Here is a 14,994-nt window from a genome sequence, read left to right on the forward strand (position 1 = left end):
TGACGCCCAGAGCAGAGTCACTGCAGCCCTACAAGGAAAGGAGAGCAGCTGTGTGCCAGGAGAACCCCGGAAGAGGGGGAGCGGGCGAGATGACCACCCTGTGGAAAGAATGGTGCAGAAGCACAACCCCCTTTTCTGCAGAAGTGCTGAGCTGGTGGAATTTAGCTCGGAGGCCGCGAGATCGGGGCAGTAGATAGAGCCCTGCGGGCGCCTGGGCTGCATGTGTGCAGGTGGCTTTGTGGGGGTCCCGGAAGACAATGGAGAGGGCAGGAGCAGCGTCTGTGGTGCCTCCTCTGCCAGGCTGGCCTCCACGCTTCCCTGGACTCATCACCGGTCCCCATTCCTGGAAGCAAGCCCCCTTCCTCCATCCACTCCTCCCGTAAGTTTGGTATCATTCCTCCCTTGATTTCCCCTCATTCTCCTCCCAGCTGTTTGGCTTTGACTAGCAGTTGCTACATTAGCCATTCGTCAAGGGGTCAGCACCCCCGAATGGTGGTGCCTGATCCCCCAGGCGCTGCTTCATGGCTGGGAGGAGTCCAGGCCGCTTTGGGGAGAGCGAACCACTCAAGTGGCTTTTTCTCGAATTCCAGTTATGTCTCCAGTCCTGGTGCCGTTGGATGGTTGTTGAAGGGCAGATGCACTGGAAGGATAAGAAGCTTTTGTGGGACTCTGGAAAGAGCCAGGGCAGAGAATGTAATGCACTGGCAGAAGGGTGGTGTTGAGTTGGGGGGGCGGGATGTTAGGCGGTGAGAGAAGGGGCCTGGCTTCCAGCTGGGAGGTTTGGACTATTATCTTATTATTATCCTCACACAGCTGATGGCCACTCAGTCCTGAGGCGGGTTCCTTGTCCTCTGTCCACGGGTTGACATCTTCTTCCCTGGCTGGCTCAAGGCTCTTGCCAAGGCTTCATGAAAGGACGAACTCTGTTTTGATTCAGCACGGATGAGTTCATTAAATGCATATGGAGCACGTACTCTGTGCCCAGCATCCGACTCAGGGCTCCACTGGGAGCCCCTGCGTCCGCCAAGACCTCTGTACCAGGTGCTGCGAGGAGCAGCGGTGACTAAGCTAGCAGCCCCGGGCTGAGGGGCCCTGCTGGGGTGGAAAGGGGGCCTTTAGCTCAGGGTGCAGTATAGGCAGAGAGCACCAAGGTCAGAGGGAGCCTTGAATATAGGCCAAGGAGCTGGGACTTTGTTAGCAGTAAGGAACCAGAGAGTGTTTCAGAGAATTTTGAGAATGGGTGGCTCCTTCATTCAAGATGAAGTTTTTCTCTCATTGTTCTGCAAAAAATTCAAACAGAACTCTCTGCTTTTTCTTTCCATTCAAAGACGTTTGTGCTGCCTTCAATTGTGGTGAACCGTCTGTAATCGAGACAACTTCCCCTTCCCTGTAGGGCCTGGGTTCCCAGGGTGTGGGCCAAGCCTGGGGATGGCGTGTTCCTTTTCCCGGGCCGCCCTGACCCACACTCATCTTGGCTTAGGCCCCCCGGGGGGTCAAGTGAGTGGGGCCAACTTCCCTGGGATGTGCCGTTTCCTCAATGAATGAGCAACCTTATTTTGCTCTGGATGGATGACTACTGATCTCTGGATGTCTTTTTTTTTTTGGAGTAGGGGGAGGGAGGTAATTAGGTTTATTTATTTCTTTATTTTTGGAGGAGGTGCTGGGGATTGAACCCAGGACCTTGTGCATGCTAAGCACGTGCTCTACCACTTGAGCTATATCTTCCCCTGGATGTCTTTTAAAGGCAGTGATGTGATATATTTCTTAACAAATAAGATTTTCAGGGAATCGATAAGCTTTATTTAGCAAGCCCTCATGATGTGAAGGCACTGGGTGAGGCGGCAGGGGGAGACCAGACACTGCCCACAGGGAAGCTGTGATCTCTCTGGGGACTGAGGCGGGATCATGGGACACAGAGCTGCGATGTGGGAACAGAGCCTTTCAGCTGAGTTGGCCTGGGCGCTAGGACTAGTTCCATCTCCATGGGCTTGGGTTGGGAGGCTGGATGCAAGGTGGACTCAGACAGACCCCAGTTTGAGTCCTAGCTCTTCTTCTGAGCTGTGTGATTGGTGGCAAATACTAAAACTTTCTTACAGCCTAGTTTTTTCACCGACAAAGTAGGAAAAGAATAATACCTACCTCATAAGGTTTAAAGGATTCAATGAAGTGATGTACGGTGCTTGGTACAGGGCCGGAGTATAGAAGATTCCAGTAAATGGGAGCTGATATTAGCATCATGGCCATCGTGGTGGTGGTTGCTGGGGCTTGTGATGGGGTGGGGATGGTGTGGCTCTTCTGGCGTCTGCTTGGGTGTGGGGGCAGCCCCTCCCTTGGGTCATGAGCATGGCTTTTGTAGGGCCTGGGAAATGGAGAGAGGCACCTCTCCAGAGTGTGGTGGGGACAGATTTTGTCGACTATGACACTTCTGTCAGCCTCCCACCGTATTCTTCCTTCAAATTTGGCACACAGATGCTCTGTGTGACCCTGGCCAAGTTACTTAGCTTCTCTGTGCTTCAGCTTCCGCAACCTTAAAATGCCACGGACAGTCACAGCTGGTATTGAGATGACTGAATAAAAAGGGTTACGTGGAAAGTATTCAGACAGTGTCTGGTACATGGGACTCTTATCCAGGTATTTGTTGCTGTGGTGGTTGTTAACAGAGTGACCCATGCCCTCAAAGAAACAAGGGCGAGAGCTGCTGCCCAAGCGTTCCAGGAGCTTGGAGCAGGGGTGGGATGTGGGGTGGAGGTGGGCCAGGGTGTGCACCCCAGTGCGTGGACACCACTGTGCTGGTGCTGGGGAGTGGCCCAGAAAAGGGAGTGAACTTTTTCACATACTAGCGGCACACAAGGCATTGCCAGGTAGAGCAGAAATGATAGTTTGTCTCAAAGTGGACAAAGCCTTTTGTCCTTTCCCCAGTGTTGTCCTGTAAACTGGTCACTAAGGGGACAGTCCTACACCAAGTATAATGGATTTTTGCAACACTGATGAAATTCACATCTGAACTGGCCTCACTTTGAGGCGTGAATCCTTTGTGTTCACCAAACCCAACTGCTGGTGAATTTTAAGAATTCACAGTAATAGACAGACTTTGACTAACCTTTGGACTCTGGGTGCTCGGGAGCTGCCTGCAGGAACCTGGCAGGAAGTGAAGGCTGTCCCCGGGCACCCAGCCCCACGGCAGAGAGGGCTAACTGGGGTTGGGTGTGCCTGAGGGGAAGGTCTTGTGCTATGGTTTTGGACTTGGAGTCCGGTGGACCTTCAGTGGGATGTTGCCTCCACCTGGTAAAATTCAGGTGCCTCAATTATAAAAATGAGTTTTGTTGCTGCCGAAAATACCTGCGCGATGCTTGGCTTGTTCTGCTCACTTGAAAAATGGCAGGTGCTGTCACTGTCCCTCTGCTGATTTGGGCTGCAGCCTGGAGGTGGAAGCCAGGGACTTAGCAGGACTTTTGTTTCCACAGCATCAAAGACCTTGGAGCCCTTCCCCATTTACAGTTTTATCTCTGGGGGAAGAATTAATTCACTCCATGTGCAAATGGAAAAACTGAGATCTTGCAAGGTTGGGTGGGGTGTTCCAGGCCCTACAGTGAGTTAAAGGCATCCAGATCCCTCATCCTTGTATGAGGCCTTTTAAACCACCTAGTGTATGAAGTGCTTTGAAGTGTTTAGGAAATCACTGTGCTGAGGCTCCTAGCAATCTGGCAGTGTATATTTTGACTCCCAATTTACAGATAGGAAAACTGAGGCTCGGGGAATTAAGACTTGCCCAGGGCTGCATCCTGATTTTGTGGCAGAACTAGGGCTCGAACTCCAATCTTCCGCTTCTAAATCATTGCCACTGTGCACTTGGAATTATCACCTGGGCCGGCTATAGCTTCTCTGCAATGATTTTTTTCCCTCTACACAGGTAGGTATGTTAGGGTAGATAGTTATGAGGCAGGAGGGAGAGGGTTAAATTCCTTCCTAAGCGACGGAGCTGGGCACCTCCAGTGACCCCATCATTCACCCTCACACCCCCCCCCACCCCCCCCACCCCCCGGTCAGGGCAGCAGGCTGTGGGGGAAGGGAAGCCGAGCCGCTCTAAAGGCCCAGTGGGGGCAGAGGGAGGACCTGGGGAGGCACAGGCAGGCGGGGTGACACTCATCTCATCCTCTCTGGACAGAGATGCCAGTGGCTTTTTTCGGTTTCCGAAGGAAATCCCTAAGGTTCTCTTCACGGTGGACTGCCATCAGCGTGACCTGCTCTCTTAATCAGGCCTCGGAGCACAGGCTCTTAGAGACACTGGGAACCCTGTGATGTGTTCTTGGGTAAGTGGGAACTGGGTAACTTTTACCAGTAAAGGCACCAGTACTAGAAGACGGAAATGTCCGATGAACCTTAGGGCTGGATGGGACTTTGGTCCCAGCCTGTCACTCGTTGAGGAGGAAAAGGACAGTCCGGGTGGCCCAAGAAGCCAGCATCTGTGGGACAAGCGGATGACCCTGCAGGCTGGGAAGGCCCTCCATCCCCTCTTCTCTCCCCAGGTGGCCTGTACCCTAGTGACCCCCCTGTTAGCTCAGACCTTCCACTTTAGAGCAGTTGTTTGGATTACTGTCATCATGTCCTCCTCAGAGGGACCTCGAGAGGCCCAGAGCTGTAGAGTGACTTTCCCAGGGTTGTTCAGCAAGCTGGGGGGTGGGGAGCGGGGGTGCTGTCCTAGAAACCAAGCATCAGCCTAGGGCTTGTCTTGAAACTGCTACCCTAAGAAGGACATGCGAGGAAAGGCAAAGGAAAGGAGCCAGGAAAGCCAAGGAGCCGACTTAAAGGAAGCTAAAGCTCTCCCTCTGTCCCCATCTTCCTGCCCCCAGATCCCTTGCCCTCCCTGCTGAGGAATCCTAAATACACCTGTCTCTGTGTGGCAGGTGGAGGCCTTCGATTGTTCCTGGAGGCGAGGGAGGCACTGAGGGGCCGGCCTTCTAGCTGGTGGGGCAGGTCTGGCACTGTCTGGCTCTGGCTCTTTTAGACACTTCAATTAGTGATGTTAATTATGGCTTTGTGAGCATGGGGTTCTCCGAAGGCAGCTGGTCTCCAGCCGGCCACTCTCCCTGACACCCGGTGTGACATGAGTCCCCCATCTGTGAGTCTGTGTTTGTGCTCTCGCCTCTGTCCATCTGCAGATTAAAGGCCCCGTGAAAGTGTACATTATTAGCAATTTCTCATTCTCTATTTTTTTTTTTGTGGTAAGGTATACAATAACAAAATTTTATCAATTTAACCATTTTTAATTATATAGTTCAGGGGCATTAAGTACATTCACATGGTGCAGCCCTCACTGCCGTCCATCTCCAGAACTTTGCATCATCTCAATCTGAATCTCTGTTCCCATTAAATAGTAACTCCCCGCTGCCCCTCTCCCCAGCCCCTAGTATCCTCTACTTTACTTTCTGTCTCTATGAATTTATTCCACGTACCTCATGTAAGCAGAGTCCTCTTGTGTCCAGCTTATCTCACTTAGCGTAATGTTTTCAAGGTTCATCTATGTGTCAGAATTTCCTTCCTTTTCTTTTTTTTTTGTTTCTGTTTTTGTTTTTTGTGGGAGAAGGTAATTGGGCTTATTTATTTATTTATTTTTTAATGGAGGTGCCAGGGATTGAACCCAGGACCTCATGCATGCTAAGCCTGCACGCTACCAGCCTCCCCCCCCCACAAATTTCCTTCCTTTTTAAGGCTGATAATATTTCGTTGTATGTGTATCACATTTTGTTTTATCCATTCATCCCTCCAGACACTTGGGTTGTTCCCACCTTTTGGCTCTTGTAAATAGTGCTGTATGAGCCGTGTGAACACTCTCTTCCAGGCCCTGCCCTCACTTCTTTCGGGGTATAGACCCAGAAGGGGAATTTTGGGTCATATGATTATTCTCTGTTTAAGTTTCTGAGGAACCGCCATGTTATTTTCCACAGCAGCTGTCTTGTTGCCAACACTTCTTTTTTCCTTTTCTTTTAAGTAATAGCCATTTTATAATGGGAGTGAACTGGCATCTCATTGTGGTTCCCCATCCTTATAAGGGGAAGTCAGGCCCCAAGAAACACTGAGACGTGCCCTCCCCATAGCAGACGCCGTCAGGCCCTGGGCCTATGCCTCCGGGCCTCCCTCGTGGCCTCCATCCGCCGTCCTGTACCCCCTTTGCTACACTGTCCCATCACGAGGAGGCAGGTGAGGTCCTTCCGCCACCTTGTTCTGCCTGCTGATTGTCAGGGCCCTTTCCTTGCCATCTGTCACTGGAGCAGAATGGCCCTGACCCATCGAAAGTGCCTGGAGGGTGGATGACCTTGGGGGTGAAGAGGAGATTTCAGCAATATGAGATTTAAAGAGTTGAACTGTTTTAACCATGGGCGTTGGATAAAGTAAATTATTGTAGATGCCTTGGAGGAGATGTGCAGCCATGGCAAATGGCTTTATAAAGAATTTGTAATAATTTCTGATTTTTAGTACCGTGAGAACTTCCCCTGATACACTGTTGGAAGCTGGGAGGGCGAGGAGTAGTATAAAACCTTGCTTATGAGCTCAATGATGAAAAAGAAAAAACCTTGCATAGAAAAAAGATTTATTTGATGGAAAAATATGCCAAATTGTTATCAGCTGCCACCTCTGGATTGATGGGAAATGAGAGACTAATTTTTTTGTCTTCTTTATGTTATCCTAAATTTTGCAGATTTTCTGCAATGAGCACACATCCCTTTTATAGTCAGAGGAAAATTGATAAGAAAATAAGGTGACTGTAGCCACTCGTTAGGCACGTATGTTGCAGGGTCTATGAAGTTCACAGCTCTGCTTGATGCTGTTGGTGGAAGCTTAGGGAGCGGGAGTGGAGGTGTGGGGGCAGAGGGCAAAGAAGGGTGGCCAGGAAGCAAAGGAGAGCTGATAGCTGTTAGGGAGGTCGGGGCTGGGGCAGCTCTGCACCCCTACCTCACTCGGAGGATGATGCAGTAGTCATGCTTTGAGTCATTTGATGGCTGCATGTAGCATTTGCCTTTGACTTCTCTCACAGCAACTGAACGAGGACCTGCCTGGGTCCCCATCATGAGAGCAGCAGTGGCCCGGCAGAGCTTGGGGTAGAGGGGCAGGTGATTCAGGCTCCAGGAGATGATTTTTCCATGGCTCTCGGGACCTCAGATAAGTGGAAGAGAAGCCAGTACAGTTCAGTACATAAAAGAAGGGACTCAACAGCCAGTAGCTGGGTGGGTATCTTGCTTACCACTCACTGGCTGTGACCGTGGGCAGTTGCTTCACCTCCTTAAGCCTTTGTGTCCTCATTCGTAAAACAGATGATAATAAAGAGGGGAGAGGGTTTAGCTCAAGTGCTAGAGTGCCTGCTTAGCATGCATGAGGTCCTGGGTTCAATCCCCAGTACCTCCTCTAAAAGTAAGTAAACCTAGTTACCTCCCCCCAAGATAAAAAATAATTAAGTAATACAATAATTAAAAAAAAACAGGTGATAATAGTAACTATTTCGTAGGGCTGTTGAAATATTAAAAGAGCCAGTCCCTACAGATGAACTTAGCTTATTGTGTGCTTGATTCCTGTTGTCTGGTTGAGAGGATTCTGATGCTAGACTGCCCGGGCTCAAATCACCTCTGTGCCTCAGTTTCTCCATCTGTAAAATGGGAACAATAATACCATCTACCTCAGATGATTATGGTGAAATTTAAATAAATGAATGTAAATAAAAGTGAGTCAAACAGTGCTCGGCATGTACTAAATACTCAGGAAATGTTCGCAATGGTCAGAGGTAGCCTTCAGCTGATATACAGCAGAGTGGCAACCAGTTGTGTGTGGCCGGCATCTGCCACCTCACCTGATTGTCCCGAGAGTCTCATCTAATTAGTTCCTGCTCATCATTTGGTTGTTAAATACTTTGAATGTCACTGTTATTATTTAATTATTATTACCACCGAGGGCTCCAGATGTCAAGACCCCACCCCACCCCCAGAATCATAGTTCATCCCACCCCTTTGCCTGGTCTGGCTCTTTTCTTGGTTGAGGTGGTCCTGCCCCAGTTTCCAAAGGGTGGCAGTGATGGAAGTTGGGGTCCCAGGCAGACTGGGGTGCAGGCTGGCTGCCCCCGGGACTGTTTGGTGAGCATTTTAGATGAAATCAGAGACGGTGATACAGCTCTCCTCCCCTTGCTCCCCTGCCTTTTTGAAAAGGAGCCAAAGGCAAGAAAAAACAGCCACCCATAAATAAAGGAGACCATGAAAATAACAAAAAGAAAGAAGAAATCTTGCTTTCGCGGCAGGCTTGGCTGCCGATGGGGTAGATAATGGGAGAGGAAACACGGCCTTTGCAGAGAAACAGAACGGAACACTTTGTTTGCTGGAAGAATGAATGCTGCTTGAGCAAGAGCTGCTCAGTTGGGGTTTCCGATGAGCGAGCTTGTCTTGGGGGAGATGGTGGTGATTAGGTTTTCACGAGGCACAGGTGGCGTCCCACCCAGAACCCCTGGGGTCGGGGAAGGGGAGGCGATGGGGGAAGCAGCAGACCTGAGCAAGGCGCCCAAAGGTGAGGCGGTGCATCCGGTCCAGCCCTCGGGCCACGGCCACCGTGAGCCACCTTGTTTCTCCATTGTCTGCTCAAGCTGGGGAGCTGGATGCTTGCGCCCCTCTGGAAGCCCCCAGACCTTCTCTCAAGGTGTGTCTTTTATGGAGCCTTAGGGAGGTACATCCCAGGGACTAGAGGATGAGGCCAAGTATATTTGATTATTTGCATGCTGGCTTTCTGGGTGCTAGATTGTTCCCTGTCAACACAGCCTGGTGGCCTTCTTGGTGACCGGCATTTACCATTTACCCATCTCGATCACTGCTCCATTTCCCCTGCCCCTGCCGTGGGTGCCTGAGGCAGGAAGAGGGAGAAGAATTAGGGAGGGAATCAGATACCTTTCCTGAGCCCTCGGGGACCCCAGGATGCCCACTTTGAGAGGGGACTGTGGGTTCCCAGATATGTGGAGGCTGATAGTTGAAATACCTTTAAGAAGGGCCTTCAAAACATTCACAGGCTTGAGGCCGACTGCTCTGGCTGGCAGAAGTTCCCTGGAAGCACAGTCATTCATTCGTGCGACCATGATAACAATGCTCAGTGCCAGCCGGCTTTGTGCCAGGCGTTGCGCTAAGTATTTTATATACAAGACTTACTGATTCTCCAGCAACCGTGACAAGTAGCTATTGTCAGCCCCCTTCACAGATAAAGCATCTGAGGTGTATAGAGGTTAAGTCTTAAGTATCCACTGGGCTCCAACTTAGAGCAGCGTTTAACTGGTGACTCTCCACCCGCCGCTTGCCCCCCAAGCCCTGGGTTAGGATGCATATGCCCTGGCCCCGGCCTTTCCTGCACTGTACTGTTCACGCCTCACAGCCACACTGCTGGGTATATGTTGCCATGTTGCGTTTATAGTTAAAGGCAGTGGTAGGTTTGGAGAGCTAGTAAGTCCGCCTATCCATGCTGCTAGTTAGAGAATTGTTGGGGTTTGAAACACCTGCAGGTGTCTCCAGAACCAGCGTGTCACCACAGACCCCTAGAGCTTAGTCTGTATGGCTTGGACTTGTCACCATGCAGAAGCCAAACACTGCCCAGCCCGCGCCAGCCTGGGAGGAGCGGTGCCTTGCAAAGATGGGACTTCATCCTGGTGTTCACAGGCCGTTCCCACTTGTCCGCTTCCCCCTCTGTGGTCCACCTTCCTGCCCCCTCCCGGGGTTGGCCGGGGACTGCAGGGGTTCGCAGAACAACACTTTGCCTTCTCGGCTCCGGCTCCGGAGGAAATGAGGCACTTGTGAGGTCTGCAGAATGGTAGTGTCATCAGCCCGGGGACGGGAAGGCCCGGCCCAAGGGGTGGACCAGGCAGGCAGTGGCGCTGAGTATGCGGGGTTTCCTTGGCAAATTTGGGTCCTTTCAGCCTGTCTGCCGTGTGCTGGGCCTGGGTGCCTGGCTCAGTGTGGGCACCGGCCAGGGGAGATTTCAGGGTGGCTGGGGACACCCACAGAGTGTGCAGACAGCCTAAGCAGCGTGTGAAATGGTGCCAAGGAGAGGGGGATCTGCGGGGCAGGTGGAGGTGGAAGAGGCTGACATGCGTGTTTGGCCCTGCAGGGGTGGGGGAGGTGTCCCCAAAGGTGATAGGAGGGTTCAGAGAGCAAACTTTTGAACAAACATCACATTCAGCCCTCTCAGTAAATCTGTGAGAGGGTTATTATTTGTTCCATTTTAGTGGTGGAGAAACTCAAACTTCCCCATCGTCGCACAGTAGTACATGCTGGAGCCAGGCTTCAAGCACTGGTCTGGGTGACAATAAAGCCCATTTCTCTTAGCCATGTCAGGATGCCTCCCAGCAATGCCAGAAGGTCTCACCTACCTGCCCGCCTCTGGAGAGTCAGGGACATGCAGGGCCTGCCGGGGAGGAAGGCAGGGTGGGTGTCTTGCTCGCCGCCGGTAGGTTGGTGCTCTGGGGGCGGGGAGGAAGAGCACCCTTCTCGCTTTAGGTCTCTCTCCCTCTCTCCTTCCCTGAATTGTACCAGGTTCTCCAAGCTTGTGCTTACCTTCTAATCACAAAGTAGGTATTAGAATCTCCATTTTACACATGAAGAAATGGAGGTTTTGAGAGGTTGAATCTTTTCCCCAAGTTCCCAAAGCGGCCTTGGTTTCTCTTGACTAATTCTTCCTTGGCCATGACTTCAGTCAAAAACAACCAGAATCCTGTGAGCAGCGAAGACAGGGGCACATCTATCTTTGCTGGACCAGATCCTCTTATCTGGGGTGGAGGAGAGTGACCGGAGCATCAGCTGATAGATGAAGAGACATGGGTTTGGGCACCAGTGAGTCCTGGCTTCTCCACTTGGATGGGACAGAGAAATGAGTGGCGAGCCCCTCGCCCAGTGCTCGCAGCCCAGTGGGTGCTCTGCCCTTGCATGCTCCTTTTTGCCTCCTCTCCCTTGTCTTAATGTTCAGGGTTATCCCAAAAGGGAGGCCTTTAACAAGGCCAGTCGGGCCTGGCTGCACCATTTCTGCTGTGTGCTGGCTGGGCTGGGCGTTGCTTGTGCAGAAGACAAGACACACAGCCCTGCGCAGGATGTAGGCTTGGACCTGGCCACTGGGAGGTAAGGGCAGGACTGGGGGCTGCCTCCTAGCACTGTGGGTGGGCTGCTGATGGGGCTGGGGAGGGGCTGGTTACAGCATCAGGTCCTGAAGGCAGGAGGGCCCCCAGAGAAAGGGTTTCCTGGAGACCTCGTTTAAGTCTTTGCAGTTTTACCCCAGGCCAGTGGGGCAGGTACCCATCCCACTGGGACCCTCAACAGCACTTCCCAGCTGTCCCCTCTGTCTCTTCCTGGACTCTCCTCCCGGGCTGAGGGAAGTCTCAGATGGCGCTGTGGATGGGAACATCACAGCCTCAGTTTCTCTCCAGCTCCTTCAGTCCTTTGTGCCCTTGGGCTGGGGGTCAGCTGAATCTTGGCAGCTGCCAAAGCTCTGTCTGCAGCTGGGCTTCTGTGCCAGAGGCACGGAAGAGGCTGCCTCCCCTAGCAGGCTGAGGGTGCAGGAGCCCGGGGGTTCACCAGACCTCCGTCCAGCTGGTCTTGGCTGCTGCACCAGGTCGCTACATACTACCTTGACCAGCCCGGAAACAGCCCGGGGGGCTGGGGGGTTTGGCTGTGCCCTCCTCCCTGTGCTGGGCTAGACCAGACTGGGCCACACCGTGGATCTGATACCCTCAGGGCCCACAGAGGCTGGAGAGGGTGAGGGGGCCTCTCAGGAAAGCTTTGTTCCAAGCCTGCGGCCAGGCCAGCTCCCAGCTCTGAGTAAACATCGGAGATAGGATGGGGCGTAGCCAGGAAGGGTGGCAGGGTGCGGCCTGGGAGAAGAATGGCAGGATGTGGCACCGGGGCACCGTTCTGGGCACCCACGCCTTGGGCTATTGTTTAGGGCTGCCTGAGGCTCTCGGCTCTCTGGGGCTTTGAAAGGAAGTGACATTCCCTTGGGACTCAGGCCCTGCACCTCCCCTGCCACGTGGTTGTCTCCCTGGCAGTGCCCCTCAGCACCACGTCCTCAGGGCCAGCCTGGAAGTGGGAGTCTCAGCGGACAGGTTCGGTGTGTGCCAGTGGGGAAATGTGTCATTAGCCCTCCCCCGAGGGTCTGCCTGTCTGTCCGGGCTGTTTTCCTGTACCCTCGGGGCTGAGTCACCCGTCATGCTCTGATGACTGGAATTTATCTCTATCTTTATCTGTATCTAGATATTTTGGGAGGGGCAGTGAGGGGGCTGTCATTGTGGAAGGAGGAAGGTCTGAGAGTCAAAACTCCTTTGATTCCAGTCCAGCTGGGCTGGTTGTTGGCTGATTGGGAGAGGAAGTGGCTGGTGATTTGTTTTGGGTAGAAGGGGGCTGTGTGTGTGTGCCTAGGGTGGATGGGGCGTCAGGGGGTTGGGTTGGTTGTGGGGAGGAGAAAAGAGATCGCCACCTGTAGTCTGCTTTGTCACATAAGAGCTGTGCTCTGAGGCCCTGGTCCTCTGTGGAGGGCAGGCGTCTCTATGTCTTGTCCAAGCACTGGATTTGGGGGCCCCAGGGCCTCCCAGACATTAGCTCCGAGACTCAAGACTCTGCGGCATCAAGGGTGAGGATGGCCAGAGCCCGGTCCCCCTAGGGCCTTCCCCTTTTATGGATGCTCAGGTGAGGTGAGGCCAAGGAGGAGAAGGCAGCAGAGGGTCTGTGGGGTAGGCTCCCAAGAAGAGAAGGGAGGGCAGAGCAGGGATGCCGTTCTGTGTCCTGACTGGTTCAAGGTCCTCTCACTCTATGCTGGGAGCAGTACTGATCAAACAAGCCACAGGAACCAGACTTCTCTGGGCCTCAGTTTATAAAATATGAGTAAGGCTAGGTGAGAGGGAGGAAGCTGGGCACATAGAGTCCAACCAGAGTACGCGTGGGCTTGTGGCCCTGGACCAGGGCCTGGGGGGAACTGGGGGAGCCCAGTTACTGACGTCTCCTGTGTACTAAGAGTCCTTGGCTTCTGGGCATCTGGGGAGAGGGGAGGGTGTGGCCGCTTACCTGAAACCCTCCTGGAAAACCATGTGGATATTGAAGCACGGAGCGTATTCCTTAGGGAAGGAGTAATGAGGGGATTTGAGGGGATTATTTTTAAACTTTCCGGAAAAGGAGAGACCTAAAGGGAAGACTCCAACAGGGTCTTTAAATTCAAAAGTTAAGGCAAGTGTTTCTTGCATGTCCTAAGGTGAAAACAAAGGACACGGACTTGCTTTGCTACTGGGAGATTGGGGTCACTCACAGGAAGTGCTTAGATGCAAGGAAGAGGCAGCTGAGGATAACTGGGCACAGGAGATGGGGGCGTGGGAAACAAACTCCGGAGAGCAACATCTCTCTAACAACGATGGTAACAGCAGCTGGCGCTTGATATGCACCCAGGCTGCCTTGTGCCGTGCCGCCGAGGTATACTGTGCCCTCTGAGTGTTGTACAAGCATTTATTGAGCACCTGCCGTGCTCCAGGTACTGTGCTGGACTCTGGTCACAGTGGTGAGCAAAAATAAGCCTGTTTCAAGGGAGGGGGTATAGCCCTAGTGGCAGAGTGCATGCTGAGCACGCAGGAGGTCCTGGGTACAATCCCTGGCACCTGCATCAGAAAATAAATGTATAAACCTAATTACCACCCCCCTGAAAAGTGAATCAAACAGACATTCCCACAGTGCCCTGGGCAGGGCTGGGTGGGTTCTCGGGCTACCGGCAAGTCAAAAATAACTTAAATATGTAACGTATCACTGCCAAGTGGGAAGTGTTATTGGAAGGCTCATCCTTTCATATTGGGGGGTTTTATTCCCATTTCACTGAGGAGGAAGCCGGTTCAGAGAAGTTGTCACTTGCCCAAGGTTGCACAGCAATTAATTAGGCAGACTTGGGATTCAAATAGACGCAGGTCTGTCTGACCCCAGAGACTTTTCTCTCAGCTACCTGGCTCTAGGAGCATCCTGGGCTGTATGACAACTGAATGGATGCTTGCCCCGTATTATTTGATTTTCAGGGACTCCTGTGAGATATAGGTTATTATACCCCATTATATGGATTAGGAACCCGGGGCTCGGAGTTAATTAACTTGCCCACGGTCACATAAGTCAGCTGGTGGCAGGGCAGGAATTTGAATCCAAGTTATTGAATCCTGAAGCCTGCACTCTGCATCAAGCCGGGCTGTTGCTTCTCCATCAACAAATGGATCCAGAGAGGGGGACCAACAAGAGAGCCAGTGCCCAGAGCCTGAAGTAGAGCCAGACGCCAGCCAGTGGGAATGAAGGGCCCTTGTCTGGGCTGCCAGCAGGACCTGGCAGGGTTATCTGGTGGGTACCACGCCCTAGTGAACAGACTGACACCTCCAAGCCAGCTTGGCTGGTCACCAGGAGCCATTTTCTTTGTTACAAGGCACTATGCCCAGAGGCCAGGATGAGCCCCTGGGAGCCTCAGGAGGCGGGACCCTCAATATGAGGATAATCCCAGTGCCCAGCTGGAGGTGCTCGTGGGGGTTGAGTGTGGGTAGAAAGGCCAGCAAGCTAAAAGGGAGGGGTTCTCCTAGTGCAGCCTGGTCCGACAGAAAGACACTGCAAGCCACATGTATACTTTTAATGTTCCTATTGTGATAAGAAGTGCAGAAAAGAAACAGGTGACATGATTTTTAACAGTGTATTTGATTTAACCCAATAGTATCCAAAATATTATAATTTCAACATGTAATCAATAACCAATTATTAGTGAGCTGCTTCACATTCTCTTTTTCATGCTAAGCCTTCCTTCCAAGGCGGGGGTGTCCTTTATAGTCAGCACGTTTCCTTTGGGACTGACCCTGGTACAGGTGCTCAGTAGCCGTGGGCGAGTGGCCAGGATACCGGGCATCGCGGTCCCGGGAGCTCATTAGGACAGATCATCACCTCCTCCACCTCCGCCTTCAGCTGGGAGGGTGGATAGCGGTCCACAGCTCTG

General features: G+C 52.4%; 1 protein-coding gene across 3 annotated transcripts in view; it reads left to right on the top strand.

Moving 5' to 3' along the window:
- The window catches only part of SOX13 (SRY-box transcription factor 13), a 43,285-nt gene that overhangs the window by 14,361 nt on the left and 13,930 nt on the right, over positions 1-14,994 (top strand). The window lies entirely within an intron of this gene.

This window comes from Camelus dromedarius, chromosome 21, assembly GCF_036321535.1.
Source record: "Camelus dromedarius isolate mCamDro1 chromosome 21, mCamDro1.pat, whole genome shotgun sequence".
Lineage (NCBI taxonomy): Eukaryota > Metazoa > Chordata > Mammalia > Artiodactyla > Camelidae > Camelus > Camelus dromedarius.